This window comes from Aquarana catesbeiana, linkage group LG05 (assembly GCF_042186555.1).
Source record: "Aquarana catesbeiana isolate 2022-GZ linkage group LG05, ASM4218655v1, whole genome shotgun sequence".
In the NCBI taxonomy this organism is placed as follows: domain Eukaryota; kingdom Metazoa; phylum Chordata; class Amphibia; order Anura; family Ranidae; genus Aquarana; species Aquarana catesbeiana.
The window spans coordinates 21,670,689-21,695,952 of NC_133328.1; the positions used below are offsets into that span (position 1 = coordinate 21,670,689).

Consider the following 25,264-nt stretch of genomic DNA (forward strand, 5'->3'; position numbering starts at 1 on the left):
TAAATGAAAGATAATCTACCATCTCTTATGGCATGAATGACAAACTGAAGTTTTAGCTACAGCCAGGGGTGAGCTGGGCAGGGTGGCAATTGCTCCTCATGCCGCCCATCTTATGTTCAAAATGTCTGGCGGCCGCTGCCCTGTACCCTTTTTTTTTTTTTTTCAGGTCTAGGAAGTCGGGCCAGGGGCACGGCCGCAGCAGCCGGCCGCCAACTAGCTGTTGCATCCTGGGAGTTGTAGTCCATGTTTCAGCTCCCGGAGGGAGGGAAAACAGAGTTGCGCAGAGGAAACTACAACTCCCGGAGATCGAAGTCTTGGAAGCAGGCAGAGGCAGGGCATGCCAGGGAGTCAGGACGCCTGTGACTGGCTCGGGCTGTGGGGCTGGGCATTTGCTGCAACTTGACCCCAGGACCATCACCCCCCCCAGGAGGGCGTGGCGTGCAAGGACTTGCTGAGCTGAGATCGCTGAGGTGAGACCATGACACCCCCAGCTGACCCCCATCCCCCCCCCCCATACACCCCATGTAACCTGCCCCAAAGATCATGCTGCACTGATGGGCACTGGTGAGGCTGCATTGAAAAACCAGGTGGGCATGGATGGTGAGATGATTTGGTGGTTCAATGGGCCACTTGACAGGACTTTGCCCCCAGGCCTAAGGCTGCCAGCCCTCCCCCGTCTACAGCTCTGAGCCCAGACAGAAAAAAAAAATAATAATCACATGGTCTCTGACAACTAATCATTACTGCTAAGAGACTATTGCTTTCAATCGCTGCTAAGGTAAGAGAATCAATAAGGCTTCAAGTATTTACAACCTAAAGGTAAGAAATAATTTAGGACCACACCTTATAAGGCTGTTTATATATAAAGAGCACGCTTACGTGTATACATAAAAAAAATTGATAAATAATTACAAAGACTACAGCTTCCTTTTAATGTGTTACCTTTAGTAACCTTTAGCATAATGAAAGGAAAAGCTGAATGCTATAGGATACAAGCATTGTGAATATACTTCTTCAAAGCTGAACTCCAGGCACAAAAACGTAAAATATATTACTTAATAGCCACAAAATATATAAATCCACTTTGTGTGCACCAACAGCCAGTGCATACCCAGTTATTACCTTATGAAAGTAGCAGTGACATCCTCGCTATACTGTACCTAGCCCGTACACAGAGCAGAACTGTGGGAGGGTCCCAACAGGCTCCACCCACAACAGGCCGCTTGCCCCCTTCTCGGTGTATCGTTACTATGGAGGAGTGCGGGGTGTAGCAAGATGGCGGCGACTGAACATCACTTCCGTTACCAAGTCTGATGGGTCGCCATATCTGACGGAACACCTGCAGAAAACTACAGGAGGGGGGCGGAGACAAAACCAGTCACCCTGCACAAGGAGAGAGCGCAGCAGTGAGAGGTCTTTATTACAGATAGCTCCCGCTAGGGGAAGTCTCACACTGGATTACTGCACAGATGTGGAAGATTTACACAAAGCACACCAAGACTCAAGGAAGAATACACATGATGAATGGATTTAGACAGCGTTTGCTTATCCCGAAGTTCAGTTTTAATTTTTCAGAGCATCCAAACCAAAACTCCAGGCTAGGATGGCGGCGATTTGTCTCACCACGTCCTATCCAGTGGCGGCTAGTGCATACACTTCTGGGGGGGTCAGTGCTAAAAATATGCACTGTCAATATACTAATGACACTGGCAGGGAGGGGGGTTAACATCAGGGGGGCGATCAAAAGGTTGAATGTGCGCCTAGCCAGTGTTCTCTCACTGTGTGCAAGATGCTTTTACTATGGGAAGGTATAGATCCATGTCTCTGCTTTGCCGGAACACAGGATCCATGCCTTCCCTACTGACAGAACAGCTATCTGCCCGGTTTACAGACTGCCATTCTGTCTGTGTACCGAACAATCGGTTGGCGGTGGCGGACATTGGGTCCGCGGCTCCCACAGTGAGTAATCACAGCGGGTCGCTGGCGATGTGCCTGCGTGCCCCCTCCAACCTGAAAGTGAGTACTGGGTACGTGATCCAGCACAGTAGAGCCACCTTTCTGCCGTATATAAGTGATACAGTCGGCAAGCGGATAAACTCATTCCAATTTCTACTAGTAATTTTTTTTTTAACCTCTTGACATCCGGAGGCCATCGACTTTCGGGGGTTATATCTGAATGATGCCTGAGGCTACAGACATCATTCAGATACCAGCATTTTCAGCCGGCGATTCCGTACACCATAAGAACGATCATAGCGGCTGTTCCGCCGCTTGATCATTCTTACGGGCGGCGAGAGGGGACGTCCCCCCCCTCCCGCCGCCCTCCGGTGCTTCTACCGACTCACCTCAGCGATCGGTGAGTCTGATAGTGGATCCGCCGGCGCCGGATGTAGATCATAGAGATTTCCGGCGGACCAGATGGTCGCCGGAGTCTCTTATGATCGTTCGGAGGCCGGGCGCGATGTTATGACGTCACGCCCGGCCTCTGCATTCAAAAAAACGGCGCCGCTTCGGCTGGGAAGCGGTGATCTTTTTTTTTTTTCTTTTAAATTTTAGGCTTCCCAGCCTAGTGGTGAGATGTGGGGTCTTATTGACCTGTCATGTCATATTCCTATTACAAGGGATGTTTACATTCCTTGTAATAGGAATAAAAGTGATCAAAAAAATTTTTTTTTTAAAAAGTGTCAAAATAAAAAAATTTAAGTAAAATTAACAATAAAAAAAAAAAAATTTTTAAAGCGCCCCTGTCCCCGTGAGCTCGCACGCAGAAGCGAACGCATACGTAAGTCCCGCCCACATATGAAAACGGTGTTCAAACCACACATGTGAGGTATCGCCGCGAACATTAGAGCGAGAGCAATAATTTTGGCCCTATACCTCCTCTGTAACTCAAAACATGTAACCAGTAAAAAATTTTAAAGCGTCGCCTATGGAGATTTTTAAGTACCAAAGTTTGGCGCCATTCCACGAGTGTGTGCAATTTTGAAGCGTGACATGTTAGGTATCTATTTACTCAGCGTAACTTCATCTTTCACACAATGCAAAAAAATTTGGCTAACTTTGCTGTTTTGTTTTTTTTTTTAAAGCATGAAACTGTTTTTTAAAAAAAAAAAAAAAAAAAAAACGCGTTTGAAAAATTGCTGCACAAATACCGTGCAAGATAAAAGTTGCAATGACCACCATTGTATTCTCTAGGGTCTCTGCTAAAAAAACATATATAATGTTTGGGGGTTCTATGTAATTTTATAGCAAAGAAATGATGATTTTTGACATGTAGGAGCAAAGTGTCAGAAATGGCCTGGATGCGAAGTGTGGCTTTAAAGCCCAAATTCCTGTTTTTTTCTTCTTCTTCTCTCTCCTTTCTTCTTACAAGGACCCTTGGCCGCATAAAAAAAAAAAAAAAAACAAAAAAAAACAAAAAACGCAACACTTATCTTCAATCTGGCGCTGTTCACTGCCACAAGAGGTCTTCAAAGACTGCCAGCATCATTCATTCAAGAAGACGGAGGGCATACTGTGAGTGCAGTTCGTGGGCCCGCCCACAAAGGGGGTATTAACACAGCTCCACCCTTCATTCACAGTATAATGATGCAGAGAGAGGCACCGACGTCATGTCAGCACCTCTCGTTGCATCATCCAGAACAGAGGAGGAAGAGGGCCTGTGTGCATCACATGACCAGCCTGAAAAAATGCAAAAAAGGGGAGTATATGAAAAAACAAACAAAAACAAAAAAAAAAAATACACAAAAAAAAAAAAACACAAAAAAATCAAAACAAAACCAAACTAAAACAAAACACAAAAAACAAAAACAAACAAACAAACTAAAACAAAACAAAAACACAACATACATGCCGGAAAAGAGGGGCCCTAAGCCCAGAGTTGTGCTTTAAGGACTCGTCTCCTATAGAGAAGCCGATACAGGTACTAAAGCCAAACAGAATGCTTTTCCACCGCTGAAAACTCCTGTTGCAAAAGCAGCAGGAATTTGAAAAGCGATGCTCTTATTGCAGCGTAATTTACATCAGGTGACAGGTTCACTTTATAACAAGTCTGTGACCCTTCATATCAGACTTCGCTCCATCGCCACACTTTCTGCTGACACATTCCGCACATAGCCAGCTCATACATCAGCGATAATCACACCCCGGCCACACCACTGGAGGCTGTGCTGCCCTTTGAACAGATCTTCATTTTATACTTGAACATTAATCGGGTGCACAAGACTCGGGCCAAGGCGTCTTCCAAGAATAGATTTCTGTAAGAAATATCTGTCCTTGGAAATGCGGGACAGCTACAACCCCTCATTTTTGGTGGGGGGGGGGGTCTAACAAAAGCACATGAACACATTTACATTTTTAGAGATAAAATCTATGCAGATATTTATTCATAGCCCCCCAAAAACACGACCCTTAACGAGACCGTTAGTTGGTCCAACACCATTATAGAGGAAGGAAATGGGGTGGAGGATTTGGGCAATTATGAGTGGTGATGTGGTTGGGCACTTGTGAAAACTGTGCACAATGATGCCCTGGGGCAGATGTAGCCTTGTTTATAGCGATGGCCCTTGCTTGACTTTTTTTTTTAAACCCAATAAATCCCCAGTGTGGGAACACAACAGAGTGAGAGCAGCAATTCTAGACCCAATATTCACACTTAAAGCTCACCGAAAAAGTGTGGCAGCTCCGCTTATCCGTTCCCTTCCCTTCTGGTGCCACATTTGGCACCCTTCAGGGGAGGGGGAAACAAGTACTGTAGCTGTTTTTGATGCATTTTTGATGCAGTCCAGTGCATCCCCCCCCCCCCCCCTCTTTTTTTTTCTTAACCTTAAGAACATATGTGTTCCAGTGCATTTTTTAAGCTTTTTACAGCGTTCCAGTACAATCCAGTGCAGGAAAAAAGGAGCATGTTCTACTTTTTTTTTTTCCTGGAACGTACTGGAACTGCAAGCAATGGTGTGAACTATGAAAAATGACCGTTGAAAATTACCATTGAAAAACATAACCTACTTGCCATGTGTTTTTGATGCAGAAAAAAAAAAAAAAAAAAAACGCACTGGACTGCATGTGGTGTGAACTGGCCCTGAACCCGAAAGGCTTCACTGCCAGTTTCCCTTAGGGCCAGTTCATACCACATGCAGTCCAGTGCATTTTTTTTTTTTTTCGGCATCAAAAACACATGGAAAGTAGGTTATATGGTTTCCAATGCCATAGTTCACACCAGTGCAGTCAGTTCCAGGAAAAAAAAAAGTTAGAACATGCTGCATTTTTCCTGTACTGGAACACAGTAAAATGCATCAAAAAGGCACTAAAACTCTAGTATAGTGAAAAAAAAAAAAAAAAAAAAAACACACACACACACACGAAAAAATAAATAAATAAAAAAATGCACCTGGAATGCATTTGTAAACGCATCAAAAACGCACATGCAGAAACGCATCCGGAACAGATCTGGAGTGCGTTTCTGTGGTGTGAACCGGCCCTAATAACGAATGGCGGCGGCAGCACCTGAGAGCTGACCCGAAAATCGTCTGAGGGTGCTGGATCCCTGGACAGGTAAGTGTCCTTACATTAAAAGTCAGCAGCTACAGTATTTGTAGCTGTGGACGTATTTGTTTGGCTTTTTTTTTTTGTGAAACACCGCTTTAACTCTAAACTGATGACTTGTAGGAGCTTTTAAAGTGTCACCTATGTAAAATAGTCGCAAATTGTCGCAATTTCATGGTGGTGCGCAATCTTAAGGCTTGAGATGTTGGGTAACTCTTTATTCAATAAAATCTCATCTTTGAGATTTTCCAAAGAAAAATGTATAATTTATTGCATTTGTGTGCCCTAAAAATAACTTTCGTCTTTTTTTTTTTTTTTTTTGGGGGGGGGGGGGGGGATTTGCACTTTATAAAACTGGGGCACAAATATCATGTGCCATAAAAAAAAAAAAAAAAAAATTGTCACTACCACCATTTTATTCACCTGGGTCTCGGCTTTCAGAAAATATATATATATATATGCACCTGACCTGCATGCTTTGGCCAATCACAGCGCAATCTGCTGTGAGAGCCATGATTGGCCAAAGGTAGGGTGCCTTTGGCCAATCATGGCTCAGGGGGCTGTGTCACACCCCACACTATACAAGGCAGCTTACACAGAGGCTGTATATAGCGTGATACGTGGAGGAGATTGAGAGAACTTGAGCTAGATTAGGCAGGTTAGTTAGTTAGTATTGAAGTGGTTAAGGGGAACCCTATGACAGAATTAAGAAAAAAAAAAAAAAAAAAACAGCATGGGGTCCCCCCAAAATCCATACAAGGCCTTTTGGGTCTGGCATGGATTTTAAGGGGAACGCCACGACTTTTTTTTTTTTTAAATTAGCTTGGGTTCCCCCTTCAACATCCATACCAGACCCTTATCTGAGCAAAAATGGAAGTAAATGGGGGGGGGGGGTGACGACGAGTGAGCGGCCTCCCCCCTCCTGAACCGTACCAGGCAGCTTGCCCTCAACATGGGGAGGGTGCTTTGGAGGGTACTTGTCCTCAGGTTGTTGGGGAAAAGAGCTTCTTCCCGACAACCCTGGCCACTGGCTGTCGGGGCATGCGGGTGGGGGCTCATCAGAATCTGGAAGCTCCCCGAGTGACCCCGCCCCCTTCTGACGTCAAGTGACACAAGACAGGGCGGGGTCATCCGTCAAGTTAGTGGGTAGCCCCGCCCTTGCCTATATAAAAGCTGTCAAAGAGAAAAGACAGCAGTCGCCAGGAGGCCTCCCATGGAGGTGGAGTTTTTTCAGGGTTTTTACTTCTTTTTTTTCTGGTCCGTCGGACGGCGTGATTGACGATGGATGTACACCGCAGGACACTTTTTTTTCTTTTTTAATAAAAGAGTTGTCAAAAACTGTCTATTGTGGTTTTTACTTTTTGACACTTTTTTTGGTGAATGGGTAGGGGTACAATGTACTCGATACCCATTCACATAGGGCTGCTCGCTCTTCCCGCCCCCTCTATACTGACTTCCAGGCTGCATGCTCGGATAAGGGTCTGGTATGGACTTTGGAGTGGACCCGATGTGCCTGGTATGGACTGGGGGGGGGGGGGGACCGTGCAACATTTTTTTCCTTGATTTTATCTATTTTGCCAGGAGCCGGCAATACATTACAGCCGCGAGCAAGTTTGGATTAAATTTTTTCCTTTACAAATGTAATTTTGCTGCGGCATGGTTCTACACATCACACAGATGCGCAAATTTACAGGCAGACTAAGGGGACTCCCAGACACAATATTTAAAAGGAATATTTCATTTTTATTGTTTCACTTTAAGCATTATTAAAATCACTGCTCCTGAAAAAAAAAAAAAAAAAAAACGGTAGTTTTAAAAACTCTTTTCTGCATTGATACATGTCCCCTGGGGCAGGACCCGGGTCCCCAAACACTTTTTATGGAAATAACTTGCATATTAGCCTTTAAAATGAGCACTTTTGAATTTTCCTGTTTATGTCCCATAGACTTTAATAGGGTTTGCATGTTCACACCAATTTTTAGCATGTACTGGTGCGAACCGGGGGGGGGGGGGGGGTTGGGGGGTTAGAGGGGTGAGTTGAGTGTTCGGCCCATCCCTACTAGAAACAGAGGATCTCTCTCTACTCCCCTGTCAGAACGGGGATCTGTTTGTTTACATTGACAAATCCCCCAGTTCTGGCTCTCTGTGGAGTGATCGCGGGTGGCCGGGGGCCATGGTGGGCCGCTCATGCCTGCTATAGCCATTAAAGGGATCGACATACAGCTATGGCTATACACGCAGACAAGCCAACCAGCCGCAGTATAAATGGATTGATTATTTTATAAAATTAATTATACAAATTGAGTATCAATTGTATAAAATTGTTTAATTAAACAACTGATTGTAGATTTCATTAATTAGATTGTAGGGAATGGAGCTGCAGATCATTCCAACTGGGGTTCTCTATTAAACTATAAACAAAGCACGGGTTCTCCGGTGACATGGATGGACTTCATATCACTGATCTGGAGGCTAAACTCCAACATGTATAAAAAGAGGTCAGACTGACTACCAACAATCTGATTACAGAGGGTTTAATATCTCTGCCATTCATTTAATCATAAAATGTAATCATAAATCTACCTGTGTGAGCAGAAGCTGCATCAAAGGGCCTACTGTGATGATCACTATTTTAACCTTTTTGCTGGCAGAGTCCTTTTTTTCCCAAATTTTTGCAATTTATATGCTGTACTTTATTAATGCCAACAATTTATCAAGCCCCTATTTTCATGAAAGAATACTCCAAAGTTCGATTTTAGTGCACACAATACTATAGATTACACATTCTTTCAGTAGAATATAAAAGAAGAAGAGGTTGTGCCGAGTAAAGGGATGCCAAACATGTCGAACCTTGAAACGGAATTAAACCCCAAACCAAAAATGTAATATATTGCAGATTACCAGATGTGGTGGCTGCATTCGTTTTTTTTTTTTTTTTTAGTTCCACCGTCCCCCTCCCTCTGTTTTTACCTGGTGATCTGGCCAGTAACACCTCATGTATTACAGTGCCCCCACTCTGGATGAAGGAGCACAGGGGGCATCTTTGGACAGCAGCATTGTCAGTTCAGTCTGGTGGAAGGGGAAGGTTAGATATACTAGTATATTTCAGTACACCAACAGTGGCGGCCGCTACATAAGGGTGGTTTGTTTGCCGCAACACCCCCCCCCCCCCGCCCACTGTACACTAACAAATAGAAGCTGAACTCCAGCTTTTTTTTTTCCCCTTTTGCGATAAAGGTTTTACATAAATAAAGCCGATTTTAAGCATCCCTGCCAGTGTTAAATGGTTTGTCTCATCCCTGTAACATCTCCAAGGGAGATGGGAGAAGTACAGTAATACCTCGGATTGTGAGTAACGTGGTTAACGAGCATTTCGCAATACGAGCTGTTTTTGAAAAAATCCTGACTCTGTTTGAGAGCATTGTCTCGCTAAACAAGCAGGATTCAAGCCTGTGCGGTGTGCAGTACTGCATTTGGCCAGAGGTGCGAGGGCGCCGGTGACACTCGCAGCCGCTCAGACGCACTCCACGCCACTCGGAAACACTCGGTTCCCATGTGTTTCCGAGCAGCTCCGAGTGTCTCTGGTATCCCCCAACCTCTGGCCACATGCGGTAACTGCATACCATAGAAGTCACTGTGGAACAAATGATCTAAGTTTCCATTGACTTCTATGGGGAAACTCGCTTTGATATACAAAGTGCTTTGGATTACAAGCATTCTTCTGGAACAAATTATGCTCGTAATCCAAGGTACCACTGTAATGGCAAAATCGCCAGGTGAAAAAAAAAGGAAGAAAGCCTACAAAACACTAACAAATTAAAGCCAAACTCCAGCTCACATTGCAGTTACTGCAACCATTTTTTTTTCTTTTAGGATAAAGGTTTTACATGAATAAATAAAAGCTGATCATTGCAAAGTACCCCTGTCAGTGGTAAATTGCTTGTCCTCTAAATGCTACATCTTCAGGACAGCGTGTTCTAAACAGACTTGGCCAGGTCCCCAGGTGAAAGAAAAAAAAAAAAAAAAGCCTAAAAAAGAAAAAACGAATGCATCCATCACATCTAAGAATTCACCTTCACTTACTGCCTCTACCCACCCCACTGCTATCCACTCCACCACGGGTGGTAAACTCTGCCATCACGGACCATCTCCTGCTGCATGTATGCAGTTTTACAGCTTTCTGTACATCACATTCATTGGATGCTTTGTGCAGCTCTTTGGTCATGTCAGGGGCCACACTTGAGGCCCCCTATATCAAATAAGTTGACCACCAACTGCTCTAACAAATGATATTCCAGTTTCTGAATAGTTTTTATTATTGCACCCCTCCAGCCACCATTGAGGTGTGTGTACACCTGACAGTTGATGAAGTAACATTAATGCCCGACCTAAACATTTCTATAGGGTGAACAAAAGCACAGGCTCATGGACACAATGTTTATTTACATATCAACACAGTGTTAATGTGTCACCCTGGAGCTTAAATAAGCAGTCCGGAGATCATGCATGGGATAATATATGAAAAAGGATGGTGCAGCAATGAGTGAGTTCTTATGACAAAGAAAGTCCTAAAAAGTCCAACTATGGCCAATGGGAACACTTTAGGCTGCTGCTCCTCTAAACTAAAGGAAATTGGGTAGCCCTGTAAATGTCCACAAAAAAAAAAAAAAGGCAGAGGGCGCCACCTTCTTAGTGAAGTTTATAAGTAACTGAATAGCACCGAAAGCACAAATATAATGCACTCACTTAACAATCGTAGTTACTGACGTGTAGCAAAGATCTGGTCCCATCAGTCCACCCTGACAGATCATCTGCTGGAGAAGGAGAACCCAATGGCCAAGTGAAGAGTTCAGCAAGAAGGTGGTTGGGCCAAGCAGAGAGAAAGCTTGGAAGTGGCTAAAGGATTCAAATGCAGCACCAGCGCATTATATTTGGGCTTCGATTTAGTCACTAATTAACTACACAGAGAAAAAAGAAAAAAAAAAAAAAAAAAAAAAGTGTGAGAGGGCTCCACCTTTTTTCTTGAGAACCCATTTGGGACACCAAGACGAAGACAAACTCAAGGCAAATATAGGAATAGTGAGTGTTACCAGCATAATAATGTTCAGCGGTAGGATGGAGGATAGGCAGGAGGCGGGGCCATGACCCGGAGTCTGCAGAACTTCAAGCTCTGTAAACATTTCAGTAAACGTTCCCCAAGGCCCCATTCACGCCTGCGCATTCCGGGAACACATAGAAAACCTGCTGCAAAACGCACATCGCGCTTATGGTTCAAATCCTTAATGGCAACCCAAACGCAGCAAGCCTACGTGCGTTTTTATCCTGTTAAAAAAAAAAAAAAACACGCCAAAACGCAGTAAAAAATGGTTCAAAAGCTCAACACCCAAAAAAGTTTGGCAGCACCTCTTATGCACATTGCTTATTCGGATCTGGACCATGGCTCATTGGAGCACCAGAAGAATTGGAGCTCACACAGACCACTTGGATACCCCTCCTATCTCTTTTTTGGGGACCTTAACAGTTTGTCTGCGGGTCCCTGTCACCACAGTTCCTGGGATGCACTTCTCAAGCAGCCCCCAGTTTTCAGCTTCACAGGTTCCAGACTTAGTGGATATGGGAGTATACAAGTACAGGTTACTGTATAGGTGAGTATAGGTGAGTATAGGTTTTTCCCTTCCCCCACGTACAATTTTTCTCAATATATGGGTACATTAGACCATATTGGTTTACCTATATCCTTTTGCAGATATGGATGCACCCGCCCCTGAGAAAGTGGTTTAATCCACGAAACGCATTGGGCGGATCCGGATGCATCTTGTTCCTTATAGACAGTATTATGCTATATCATCTACTGTTTAAGACAATAAAAACATATACTTTTTTTTACAATTGAGTCATTCTTTAGTCATACTGTACATGCCTCATTCAAAGTTCCAACCTTTTTCTTTTTTTGTATACAAATTTAGGGATGGAGATGTATATTTCCATGCGTTTCATTTAAGGTCCCCCCCCCCCCAAAAAAAAGAAAAAAAAAAAAAAACCCTTCTTAGCTTACAGGTGTGGGAGCTTCTATGGTGGGGTTTTTTTCCCCATGGGAGGGCATTCAAGTGAATGGGCCCCTGCCGAAAAATGCAAGAAAAAAAAAAAAAAAAGAAAGAAAGAAAGAAAGAAAGAAAGAAAGAAAGAAAGAAAGAAAGAAAGAAAGAAAGAAAGAAAGAAAGAAAGAAAGAAAGAAAGAAAGAAAGAAAGAAAGAAAGAAAGAAAGAAAGAAAGAAAGAAAGAAAGAAAGAAAGAAAGAAAGAAAGAAAGGGAAATCTTATTCAGTAAAAGGAACAGTAAAAATGTGATTAATCACTATGTGCGTCTGCTTTCCCAGCTTCCTCCTCTTCTACAGAACCAACCAACAATTTAGAAACTTTTATGCAAAATAAGTTACATAACAGGAAAAATAAGTGAATCATGTGACAGGTAAGACCGGGTCCCCCCCCCCCCCCCCCTTTATATCACAGAAAGCCATCAGCAGCGATCACACCACCAAACCCCATCGCCGTACCTGAAGAACAAGTTACTGAACAGCAATCCTCTGTGTAAGACACATGAGATTCCACTTGAAATGTAACTCTAGGAAAGAGCACATCCTGTTCTGTGCGGAGCTCTCCAATGTTATCTATAGCATCAGTCACACCAGGGGGTCTATTAACCAATTATATTATCTACTGGAGGGTACCCTCCAGGTTATAAAGAAGGTCACCATTATTTACTGATATTTTCTTGCAAAAAAATTTTTGTATGCAATGTATAGACAAAAATGTAGCAAAACTAAAAAACACGCACTTTATATATATTAGATCAGTGAACGTTTAAAAAAAAATATACGGTACATTGTATATAAGTATTTATATTACTGGAGATAAACAGTACACATTTTATATTCTATTATTTGTCCTTTTGAGAATGATATTAAATTCAAGATTCTGGCACAAAGTTACTTGGAAATCTACAAATAAAAAGGCTTTTTTTTTCAACTGCAAAACAAATAAAACAAACAAAATGACTGTAAATGTAAAAAAGAAAATAAATTCAAACCGGTATGTTTTAAATGTAATTATTTTAATAGTTAGACAACCAGAGATAAATAAAAGAGAATAAATAATTAATGGGAAGGAGTTAAAGCAGAATTAAAACTTTTATTTTTTAAGAAGATTCTTTTAGGCTCTTAACCAAAATGTTCTAGTACATTATGTTTGACCACAGATACACGGAGGGGATCCACACATCGGACATCCCGAGGACACATCAACAGGGGGATGGTTGGATATTCATCCGCCGTTGTACAGCCTTCATTACAGGCTCCAACGATCGTCTGCCCTAAGTGGATCTGCCCAATACAGATTGGGTCTGGCGTCCATAAAATATTTTATTTGACCCCGGTGCCTTGAGTGCTGCTTGAACACAGAGTCATTCCACCTGAACCTATACATTTGTAAAACATCCCCAGCTCTCAACTCCCTGATGAAGGTATCAGAATACTGCAAACGCGTCGGATATCTGGGTACATCACCCCTTGGAGAGCATTTATAATACGATTTATATTCATTTGTATATCTTCGGTTCTGCTTTTGTATGGAATGTACATTTTTTAATATATGTTGTAGACGTTTGTACGTCTTTTTTACTGCATACCATTAAAAAACATTTTTTAACTTTAGAGTTGGTGGTCTGTTAAAGTCCCAAAAAAAAGGGGGGTATCTTTCTCTGGTTCATTACACTAGGGATGGGACTACCATACTCTTCATTTGGTATGATGGAAGCCTCTTTTTTCCTAGCACATTATGACAGACTACCCTGGGGAGTGACCCACTCCAGCGCTTCATGAGCACCGCTACCTTCTTCAGGTCTCCTTTCTGGGTTCTGACTCTTTGGCCACTTGGCTGAGCCGGCTAGAATTATATCACAACTGCGCAAGTGCACAGGAGTCACATCGTCATTGCACAAAGCCGTGCCGTAAATGTACGCCATGCAGCGCATGCACAGCTCAGGTGTGCACAAACAAGGACAGGGAGAAGGGCTTAAGATCGAGAAGACCAAAAGGGGCGGGCAGCAATTTTTTTTTCTAGGTTTAATTCCACTTTATTAATAAGGGGATATATAGGAATATTTATTTTTATTTTTTTTAACTAGTCGGGTTGCTTTAAAGCAGAGTTCCACCCAAAAGAGGATCTTTTCTTTTCTTCTTCCTCCGCTCTGGTGCCACGTTTGGCACCTTTCGGGGGGGTTCTGTCAGAAAAGAGCCTGTCAACATCGGAAGGTTCCTGTGCGTTTGCGCGGCGGAGCCGCGCTTCGGCGCATGCGCGTTAGCAAAGTAGCGGCACACACGGGTTCACTACACGGCGTAATGGCGTACGAACGTTCGCTCATCAGCGTCACGCCCCCTTTCTGGCCTATATAAGGACTGACTTGTGCCCTGTTTAATTGCTGGTTTGTCTTTCAGCTTCCAGTGTTCCGTTCCTGATTCCTGCTTCTTGTGTTTACCTGTTTGACCCGGATTTGCCTGACCTACCTTGTCTCTCTCCAGCATTTTGACCTCGGCTTGTTTAAAGGACTTTCCCACGATCTGCTTCCAGTGTTTGACCCTCTGCCTGTCTCCGGATTCTCCTGCCTTCTCGTGTATGACCCCGGCTTGTTTAAACGGACTTCTCTGCTGACATCTCCTATCCCCTACCTCTGGCTTGCCTTCAGGATTCCTCTACTTACCATCTGCTGTGTTTGACCCTCGGCCTGCTTCAAGGACTTCCTCATCTACCAGTCTCCAGTATTAAGTTATCGGTCTGCATCATAGACTCTCCACTACTGGGTTCTCAGTGCCTGATCTCCTGCACTTATCCCAGCTCCCATTGTGTTTGCGGGTTAGAACCCCGGCCGGGTCTTCTTCTCCAGCTCTGGGTCAGAGCCACCGTTGCTCTCATCTCTGCATGACTGAAGTCCTCCTCTCAAGTAGCTTCCTGCCTGCAGGCGACCCGTGCCTCTCTGTGCCCTACACCCTCTGTACCACTACCAGGGGTGTGGTGCGCTTAGCCGCAAGGGAAGCCACTCCCAGCATCTCGGCCTCGGTGAGTACCCGTGATAGTACAAACCAGCCAGATGTCTGAGGCCGACAGAGTGGGTTCCCCTCTCGAAGCTCTATGCCAGCAGGTAGCGACCCTTACGCAAGCAGTCCAGAGGCTACAAGATGGCTATTTTCAACTAGAAGGTCGTCTCCAGCACCTAATCTTATCTCCCGGGGATGCAACTTCCACATCCCCCAGTGGGGTCAGCTCTTCACAAGATCACTCCAGCACAGCTCCTGCAGTTGTTATGACTCTCCCAGAACCTAGGGTGCCCACACCCGAACGATTTTCCGGAAATCGGAAGAGGTTTAGAGCATTTAAAAACGCCTGCTTGTTATACCTGGCTCTCCAACCTAAGACTTTCAGCTCTGAGACAGTAAAAGTAGGGTTCATCATTTCCTTGTTGTCCGAAGAACCCCAAGCTTGGGCTCACAACCTCCTGGAGCAGAAAAGTCCCTTACTAAACTCCGTGGAAACCTTCTTTGAATCTATGGGAAGATTATATGATGATCCCCAACGCATAGCCACGGCCGAGTCCATCTTACATACCTTAGTCCAGGGAAAAAGACCGGTGGAGGACTATACGGTCGAATTTCGGAAATGGTCAGGGGACACTGGATGGAATGAGGCGGCTCTCAAATACCAGTACCGCCAGGGACTCTCAGAGACTCTCAAAGACGAATTGGCACGTGTGGATTCTCCTTCCACCCTGGAGGAGTTGATCCAGCTAGCCATAAAACTAGACCGACGTCTACGGGAACGACGTTCTGAACGTCTTCAATCTCCTCGGCCTACATGGATGCTACCCAGGGTCCCCACAGGTCATCCTCTTCCTGCAGTCCCTTCCTCCTCTACCTTGGAGAGCGAGCCAATGCAACTGGGACTGATCCGGGCTCCACTTACACCTGATGAGAAACAACGCCGGCGGGAGGCCAATCTCTGCCTATACTGTGGAGGGTCAGGCCACTTTTTGCGCAACTGTCCTATAAGACCCAGTAAGTCCCAATTACAAACAGCTATGAACTTTCAAGTCAATGGTTCAAGTACAACTCATCTTGTCCTTCCTGTCTCCCTACAGGTGGCAGGCGAGGAGATCCGGCTACCAGCCATTATTGATTCTGGCGCCTGCAGCTGCTTCCTGGATACATCCCTATCTCGAAGTTTACGCATCCCTCTGCAAAATAAAAGACAAAGGCTCCAAATCCACCTGGCCGATGGATCATCCCCCTGTTCCGGGCCTGTTACCCAAGAAACTAAACCCATTCTCACCATCACAGATTCAGGACATCAAGAATTTCTGTGCTTTGACATCATCTGCTCCCCCATGTTGCCTATCATCCTGGGACTTCCATGGCTGCAAGCTCACAACCCCCATATCAATTGGAGTGAGAAGAAGATCTCCTTCTCTTCGGCTTACTGCTCCCAGCACTGTTTCACCTCTGGTCCTGTCTGCACAGCTTCCTGTCTAACTGTCCAGCCAGTTCCTGATCACCTTCAGCACGTCCCTGCAGCCTACCATGAATTCATGGACATTTTTGACAAAAGGAGAGCTGACAGTTTGCCTCCTCACCGACCATACGACTGTCCCATTGATCTCTTACCTGGTTCCGAGATTCCTTTTGGTCGTATATTCCCTCTATCAGAAAAGGAGTTGGAGGCTCTGCGGTCCTACATCAACGAAAACCTTGAAAAGGGATTCATTCGTCCTTCCTCTTCTCCGGCTGGAGCAGGGATTTTCTTCGTTGAAAAAAAAGATGGTACTTTAAGGCCTTGTGTGGACTACAGGGAGATCAACAAGATCACCATCAAGAACCGTTATCCACTTCCCCTCATCCCAGAACTGTTCCAACGGTTTCGAACCGCACGAGTTTTCTCTAAACTTGACCTAAGGGGCGCCTACAACTTGGTGCGGATACGCCCAGGGGATGAGTGGAAAACGGCTTTTAGGTCTAGGTTCGGACATTTTGAATATCTAGTGATGCCATTCGGTCTGTGCAATGCCCCAGCTACATTCCAACACCTAGTAAATGATATTTTTCGTGAATACTTAGATGACTTTGTGATTGTTTACCTTGACGATATTCTGATTTTCTCTACAACCATTGAGCAACACCAGGTCCATATGAAGAAGGTACTCACGATCCTCAGGAAGCAGGGACTTTACCTAAAGGGAGAGAAATGCGAATTTGAAAAAACAGTAGTCCAATTCCTAGGGTTCATTATCTCCACTGAAGGGGTCTCAATGGATCCTCAGAAAGTGAAGTCTATCCAAGAATGGCCAGCCCCTACAGACAAAAAGGGGGTCCAACGATTTGTGGGCTTTGCCAACTTTTATCGCAGGTTCATAAAAGGATTTTCATCGATCATTTCTCCCATAACCCAACTGACTCGCCAGCAAAGTCGATTCCAGTGGTCCTCAGAAACTCAGGAAGCATTTGATAAACTGAAGAATCTATTTACTTCTGCCCCGGTACTACTGCATCCAGACCCCGCTTTTCCCTATGTGTTGGAAGTAGACGCCTCAGAATCCGCTTTAGGAGCAATTCTATCCCAAAGACGAGGCCAGAAGGCCCTTCTTCATCCTGTGGCATTTGCCTCCCGGAAACTGTCCCCGCCGGAAAGGAACTATGACGTGGGGGAGCGTGAACTACTGGCCATCAAATTTGCTCTTGAGGAGTGGAGATATCTTTTGGAGGGCGCTTCTCACCCCATTATGATCTTCACAGATCACAAGAACCTGGAGTACCTCAGAACAGCAAAACGCCTCAGACCCCGGCAAGCCCGCTGGGCTTTGTTCTTCTCCAGGTTCAACTTTCACATTTCCTATCGGCCTGGTTCCAAGAATGGGAAAGCGGACGCCCTATCTCGAATGTTCCCAGAAACCTCTCAAACAGCAGAACCTGGTACTATTCTATCCTCACAGAATTTTCTTTGTTCAATCCAGCCAGATCTAAGAACTGCTATTGAACAGGCCTCCAGCCAATGCTTAAACCCTGAAGTACCCACACTGAGGAAACAGGATGGTTTACTATGGGCCCAAAACAAAATATTTGTTCCAGCGCAAGTAAGACCCTTGGTACTAAAGACATTTCATGATAACAAATTTGCAGGACATTTCGGGGTACAAAAGACCTCGGAACTAATACATCGTTCCTTCTGGTGGCCAGGGTGGAGTCAGGACTGTAAGAACTACGTAAACTCTTGTATTATTTGCCAGCGCAGCAAGGGATCCAATGCAAAAGCCTGGGGTCTATTAAGACCATTACCCATTCCAGAGCAACCCTGGAAGGAAGTGGCTATGGACTTTATCGTTGACCTACCACCTGCTGAAGGATTCTCCACCATTCTGGTAGTGGTCGACCGCCTTTCAAAAATGGCCCACTTCTTACCCATGAAGGGCACACCCTCTGCCTCAGATACCGCGGATATATTCATCAAGGAAGTGGTTAGGCTACATGGAGTACCCGTTAGCATTGTGTCTGACAGAGGAGTCCAGTTCACCTCAAAATTTTGGAGAGACCTTTGTAAATCCCTGGAAATCAAGGTATGCCTATCCTCAGCATATCATCCTCAAAGTAATGGCCAAACAGAGAGGACGAACCAAACGCTGGAACAATATCTGCGCTGTTTCTGCTCGTGCTCTCAAGACAACTGGGTTTCACTCCTCCCCTGTGCAGAATTTGCCTACAATAATTCCATACATACAGCAACCAATCAAACTCCTTTCTGGGCTAATTATGGATTTCACCCCTCTTTTTTGCCTAATTCTTTTTCAGAAGTATCAGTTCCCGCGGTGCAAGACCGAATAAATTCCATTCAAGCCAATTTTCAAATAATTCAGGAAACTATGAAGAAGGCTCAGGACAGCTACAAGAAATACTATGACAGGGGGAGGAGGAGCAACCCAATTTTTAAGATTGGGGATGAAGTCTGGCTATCTGCAACAAACCTCAAACTTTCTTGTCCTTCACGCAAATTAGGCCCAAGGTTTATTGGTCCCTTCAAGATAAAGAGAGTAGTGAACCCCGTGGCCTTTGAACTCTCTTTACCCAGCTCTTACAGAATTCATCCTGTCTTCCATACTTCCCTTTTGAAACCAGTAACTCCCAGTTCTTTTCCAGGAAGGGAGAAGTTGCCACCTCCTCCAATTAATATTGAAGGCGAAGATGAATTCGAGGTTGAGGCTATAATGGACTGTAGAAGGAGGGGGGGTCATATCCAGTACCTGGTCAAGTGGAAGGGGTACCCCCCAGAAGATAATTCTTGGGAACCCTCCTCCAATATACACGCCCCACGGTTAATACAAACATTCCACAAGAAATATCCGGGAGTACTGGCCAGATTGGGCACCCGGAGGTTGCCCTTTGGGGGGGGGCACTGTCAGAAAAGAGCCTGTCAACATCGGAAGGTTCCTGTGCGTTTGCGCGGCGGAGCCGCGCTTCGGCGCATGCGCGTTAGCAAAGTAGCGGCACACACGGGTTCACTACACGGCGTAACGGCGTAATGGCGTACGAACGTTCGCTCATCAGCGTCACGCCCCCTTTCTGGCCTATATAAGGACTGACTTGTGCCCTGTTTAATTGCTGGTTTGTCTTTCAGCTTCCAGTGTTCCGTTCCTGATTCCTGCTTCTTGTGTTTACCTGTTTGACCCGGATTTGCCTGACCTACCTTGTCTCTCTCCAGCATTTTGACCTCGGCTTGTTTAAAGGACTTTCCCACGATCTGCTTCCAGTGTTTGACCCTCTGCCTGTCTCCGGATTCTCCTGCCTTCTCGTGTATGACCCCGGCTTGTTTAAACGGACTTCTCTGCTGACATCTCCTATCCCCTACCTCTGGCTTGCCTTCAGGATTCCTCTACTTACCATCTGCTGTGTTTGACCCTCGGCCTGCTTCAAGGACTTCCTCATCTACCAGTCTCCAGTATTAAGTTATCGGTCTGCATCATAGACTCTCCACTACTGGGTTCTCAGTGCCTGATCTCCTGCACTTATCCCAGCTCCCATTGTGTTTGCGGGTTAGAACCCCGGCCGGGTCTTCTTCTCCAGCTCTGGGTCAGAGCCACCGTTGCTCTCATCTCTGCATGACTGAAGTCCTCCTCTCAAGTAGCTTCCTGCCTGCAGGCGACCCGTGCCTCTCTGTGCCCTACACCCTCTGTACCACTACCAGGGGTGTGGTGCGCTTAGCCGCAAGGGAAGCCACTCCCAGCATCTCGGCCTCGGTGAGTACCCGTGATAGGTTCACTGCTGGTTTCCCTTACACCGAATGGTGGCCGCAGCACCCGACAGCCGATCTGAAAATCGACTGGGGCGCTGACATCGTGGGCTCCCTGGACAGGTAAGTGGGCATATATTAAAAAGTCAGTAGCTGCAGTATTTGTTGCTGCTGACTTAAAGAGGAGTTCCCATTTTAAAAAAATTAAAAATTAAAAGTCAGCAGCTACAAATACTGCAGCTGCTGACTTTTAATTGGACACTTACCTGTCCCAGGGTCCAGCGATGCGGGGGATAGAAGCCCCGCTCGTCTCCCCCTCCGTTCGGCGGCGCCGGCACTGGCCGCTCAGTCATCTGGGACCTGTAATGGGTCCCAGATGATTGACAAGAAGGAGGGAGCAGAGCTGAGCCCTTCCTGTGCCGAGGGGAAGTGATGTCACCAGCCCAGGCAAAGGAAGAGGCAGACTACGAGGGACCACCTAGCAACAGGCATTTAGAGGTGAGTAAAAAAAAAAAAAACATTTCCAAATTTTTTTTTTTTTATTTTACTTTAGGCACATTCATGTAGTTTTTTTTTTTTTTTTTTTTGGGTGGAACACCACTTTAATTTTTTTTTTCCCCCCAGGCAGAACTCCTCTTTAAATGACATATGCAGATGGAAGCGCATCTCTTTGATATGTGGATGACTGAAACATAGTAGATACAAATGTAACAATGTTATTTTGTATCCCCTCTCCTCCACATTTAAAAGGATGTTTATAGACAATGTTACTTTGTATCTCTCATGTCAAAACAATGTTTATAAAAACACTGTCTAAAAAAGGGGGTTGTAAAGTCAGAAGGTTTTTTAGCAATGCATTCTATGTATGTGCAGCTTCACCCTAATACTTACCTGAACCCCCATCTCTGTCCAGTGATATCCACGAGTGTCTTGGACGTCCGGGACTCTCCCTCCTGATTGGCTGAGACACAGCAGCAGCCCCATTGGCTCCCGCTGCAGTCAAAGTCAGTTAGCCAATCAGGAGATAGAGGAAGTGGGGCCGAACCGCAGCTCCGTGTCCGAATGGACACACTGAGCTGCAGCTCGGCTGCCCCCATAGCAAGCTGCTTGCTGTTGGGGCACTCAGCCGGAGGGAGGGGCCAGGATCACATAAGAGGGACCCGAGAAGAGGAGGATTCAGGCTGACCTGTGCAAATCCACCGCAACAGAGCAGGGCAGAAGAACAAGACATACTAAATAAGCCCTGTGTGCTTTGATGAAGATTTTTTGGGGAACTTGAAATACATCCAGTGTCCACTGGTTCAAAGGGATTTTTTTAAATTTTGAAAAACAAGGACAAATATCCAAAATTGGGGACAGCCCCTGGAAGTGGAGGATAACTAAACTGCGGTTCAGAGGTACAAACTGGCTGGGTGGGTTTAGAAAACTGTAAACATCCCGGGTCACAGTAATAGGGAGTCAAAGGTACTCTTTATGGAGGGATCTGGGGTGTCCAAATCCCTCCTTTGCACTTAAAACACCAAGTTTAGCAGTTTTGAACACCAACGTTTTTTAAAAATTTGGCACCTTTAAGTCTTCTGTAAACCGAAAGTGATGTCACAACATCGCTTCCGGGTTACTAGATTAGAGACCTGATAGGAGCAGATTCCAGGTTCATTCGGGTCTCTGGCCAGCCGGCGGACGTGCCGGCTGGTCGCTCGGCCCTTCCAGTGGGACGGCAGAGCCCGGCCGAGCCATGAAAGGCGGCGGGGAGGTGGCAGACATCAGTTGTTATCCCAAGAAAGCCAAACGCCGGCTCTAAAAAACGGTACCAGGGCGATGCGTGCAGCTGCAGGCATCACCACAGGACAACCCCTTCAAGCCGAGGCCGCATATTTGCGTACGGTCAGCATGAAGGGGTTAAAAAAAATTGTAATCTAATCTGCAGATTGAAATGAGAAGGCAGTTAAAAAGAGAAATGCAGGAATAAAAAAAACAAAAAAACAAAAAAAAAAAAACACACACCTACATAAATGGCTGCAGCTGTCCACTGCTGGTTCTACACAGAGAACTCAGCAAAGACCGCTGATCGCTCAGTTGAGGTCCACTCGGAGCACAGCCCCTCCAGCGTTCACAGAAGTGCCAGACTGTGGAGGGGGCAGGAGCTCAATGCACTGGGAGGCTGAGCCAGCTGCTACTTTGGCGTCTGGGTGGATCCCGACATTATTGTCAGGATTCCTGCAGAGCCTGGACCAGCTCTGTGACATCAGCTGATGGTGGACTTTAGCCTGCTGATGGCTGAATCTGGGTCACAGGAGTGCAGAACTGTGACCCACAGGAGAAGTATGGCCAAAAGAACTTTGGCCATACGTCTCCTTTAAGTTACAAAATTACATTTGTTGCAATCATTTATCACAGATCATTTTATTAGGTTTACAGTTAAAGGGCTTGTTCACCTATTGACAAAAAAATGTAACATTGAACCGTCACTACACCCTCCCCACACGCCCGCTCCCCCTCCCTCATTGGTGATCTACTGTTGACCATGCCAGCTGGTGTAGTGGTCTGGGCATCTGAAAAAAGCCTGATACTGATCCAGTCATGTGCATGAGAGCAGTGGTTCTCCCGGGTCGCTTCAACCTCATTGGCAGAAATGCAGCAGCAGGAGCCATTGGCTCCCGCTGCGGTCAATCACAGCCAGTGAGGCAGCAGGGGGCGAGGCTGAGCTGTGCTCTCTGTGGCCATAAGCTGGCTCAGGAGAGAGCATGCACAAGTGCCGCCACAGCAAAAAGCTTGCTATGGGGGCACTCAGCAAGGGGGAAGGGCCCAGGGCGCTGGCAGGGGACCTGAGAAGAGGACGATTGGGGCAGCTCTGTGCAAAACCATTACACAGAGCAGGTAAGTATGACATCTAGTAAGCATATCATATAAGTAAATATGTAAGTATATAAATGGTAAGAAAGGGAGGCCAGAACATATTGGCCCCATAAAGGATGTTGAAGGGAATCTGGTCCCAAAAGATGGAGAGATGGCAAAGGTTTGGAATAGATTCTTCTCCTCAGTCTTCACAAGGGAAACGGGGGGGGGATTCAGTATCCAAGATTGCAATGTTAATTTTTATAGCTGGTCACAGGAAGCACCCTCATGGATAACAGAGGATAGAATTAGAAAAACTGAAAAACTTAACATTAGTAAGTCACCGGGACCAGATGTCTTACATCCAAGAGTCCTTGGGGAACTCAGTCAAGTAATTGCCAGACCATTGTTCCTAAATTTTTACAAACAGTCTACTGACTGGTATGGTATCAGCTGATTGGAGAAAAGCCAATTTAGCACCAATTTTTAAAAAAGGGCCAAAATACATCCCTGGGAATTACAGACCAGTTAGCCTAACATCAATAGTATGCAAGCACTTGGAGGAGATAAGGGACTATATACATAATTTTAGTAATGAGAACGGTATCAGCAGTAATCAGCATGGATTCATGAAGAATCGTTCTTGCCAAACCAAATCTACTAACCTTCTATGAGGAGGTGAGTTGCCATCTAGATAAAGGAAGGCCCGTAGACGTGGTGTATCTGGATTTTGCAAAAGCATTTGATACAGTTCCCGATAAACGTTTACTGTACAAATTGAGGTCTGTCGGCATGGACCATAGGGTGAGTACATGGATTGAAAACTGGCTACAGGGGTGAGTTGAGAGGGTGGTTATAAATGGGGAGTACTCAGAATGGTCCGGGGTGGAAAGTGGGCTCCCCCAGGGTTCTGTGCTGGGACCAATCCTGTTTAATTTAATCATAAATGACCTGGAGGATGGGTAAATAGTTCAATCTCTGTATTTGTAGACGATACAAAGCTAAGCAGGGCAATAACTTCTCCGCAGGATGTGGAAACCTTGCAAGAAGATCTAAACAAAAATTCATGGGGTGGGCAACTACATGGCAAATGAGGTTTAACCACTTCAATACCAGGCACTTAGACACCTTCCCGCCCAGACCAATTTTCAGCTTTCAGCGCTGTCGCAATTTGAATGACAATTGCGCGGTCATGCTACACTGTACCCAAACAAATTTTTTTATCATTTTGTTCCCACAAATAGAGCTTTCTTTTGGTGGTATTTGATCACCTCTGCGGTTTTTATTTTTTGCGCAACAAATAAAAAAAGACCGAAAATTTGGAAAAAAAACAAGTTTTTCTTTGTTTCTGTTAAAACTTTTTTGTAAATAAGTACGTTTTCTTCTTCAATGACGGGCACTGATATGGCTGCACTGACGGGCACTGATATGGCTGCACTGACGGGCACTGATACGGCGGCACTGACGGGCACCGATGAGGTGGCACTGACGGGCACCGATGAGGTGGCACTGATGAGGTGGCACTGACGGGCACTGATGGGCACTGATAGGTGGCACTGGTATGCGGCACTGATGGGCACTCATAGGTGGCATTGATGGTTACTTATGGGTGGCACTGATAGTTGGCACAGATGGGCATGGATGGGCACTGACAGGTGGCATGAATGGACACTGATGGGTGGCACTGATGGTACTGCTTGTTTGCAGTGATGCCCCTAAGGGTGGCATTGCTGGGCATCACTGCAACATAATGGTGCCAATCAGTGCCCATTTGTGGGCACTGATTGGCACAGATTTGGCACACTGGGCACATGTGGATGGCCATGGGGTACATACCTGGCCATCCACATGTTGCCCCTTCCCTGGTGGTCTTAGTGGCGATCCCTGGTGGTCCAGTGTCCAGTGTGGTGATCTGCGGGGGGGCTGCGCTGATAAACAATCAGCGCAGACCCCCCCTGCCAGGAGAGCCGCCGATCGGCTCTCCTCTAATCGCGTCTGTCAGACGCGAGTGAGGAAGAGCCGATCAACGGCTCTTCCTATTGACAGCGTGATCAGCCGTGATTGGACACGGCTGATCATGTGGTAAAGAGCCTCCGCCGGAGGCTTTTTACCAAGATCAGTGTAGCGGTGTGTCAGACTGACACACCGATCCACCGATCGCCGCGATGCGCGCCCCCGGGGGCGCGCTGCGGCATGTTATCCTGCTGGACGTCATATGACGTCCAGTCAGGATAACAGAACCACTTCCCGGACGTCAATCCGCTATAGGGCGGGCAGGAAGTGGTTAATGTAGAAAAATGTAAAATAAGGCATTTGGGTGCCAAAAATATGAATGCATATTAGGGGAAGACACTCTGGGGGAATCTAAGATGGAAAAGGACCTGGGGGTCCTAGTAGATGATCGGCTCAGCAATGGCATGCAATGCCAAGGTGCTGCTAACAAAGCAAACAGAATATTGGCATTAAAAAGGGGATTAACTCCAGAAATAAAACGATAATTCTCCCGCTCTACAAGACTCTGGTCCGGTCGCACCTGGAGTATGCTGTCCAGTTCTGGGCACCAGTCC

The 25,264-nt window shown here is 45.7% G+C and overlaps 1 protein-coding gene across 1 annotated transcript in view; it reads right to left on the minus strand.

Annotated features, from left to right (window-relative positions):
- Nucleotides 1–25,264, minus strand: part of TSPAN13 (tetraspanin 13) — an 80,655-nt gene that overhangs the window by 33,934 nt on the left and 21,457 nt on the right. The window lies entirely within an intron of this gene.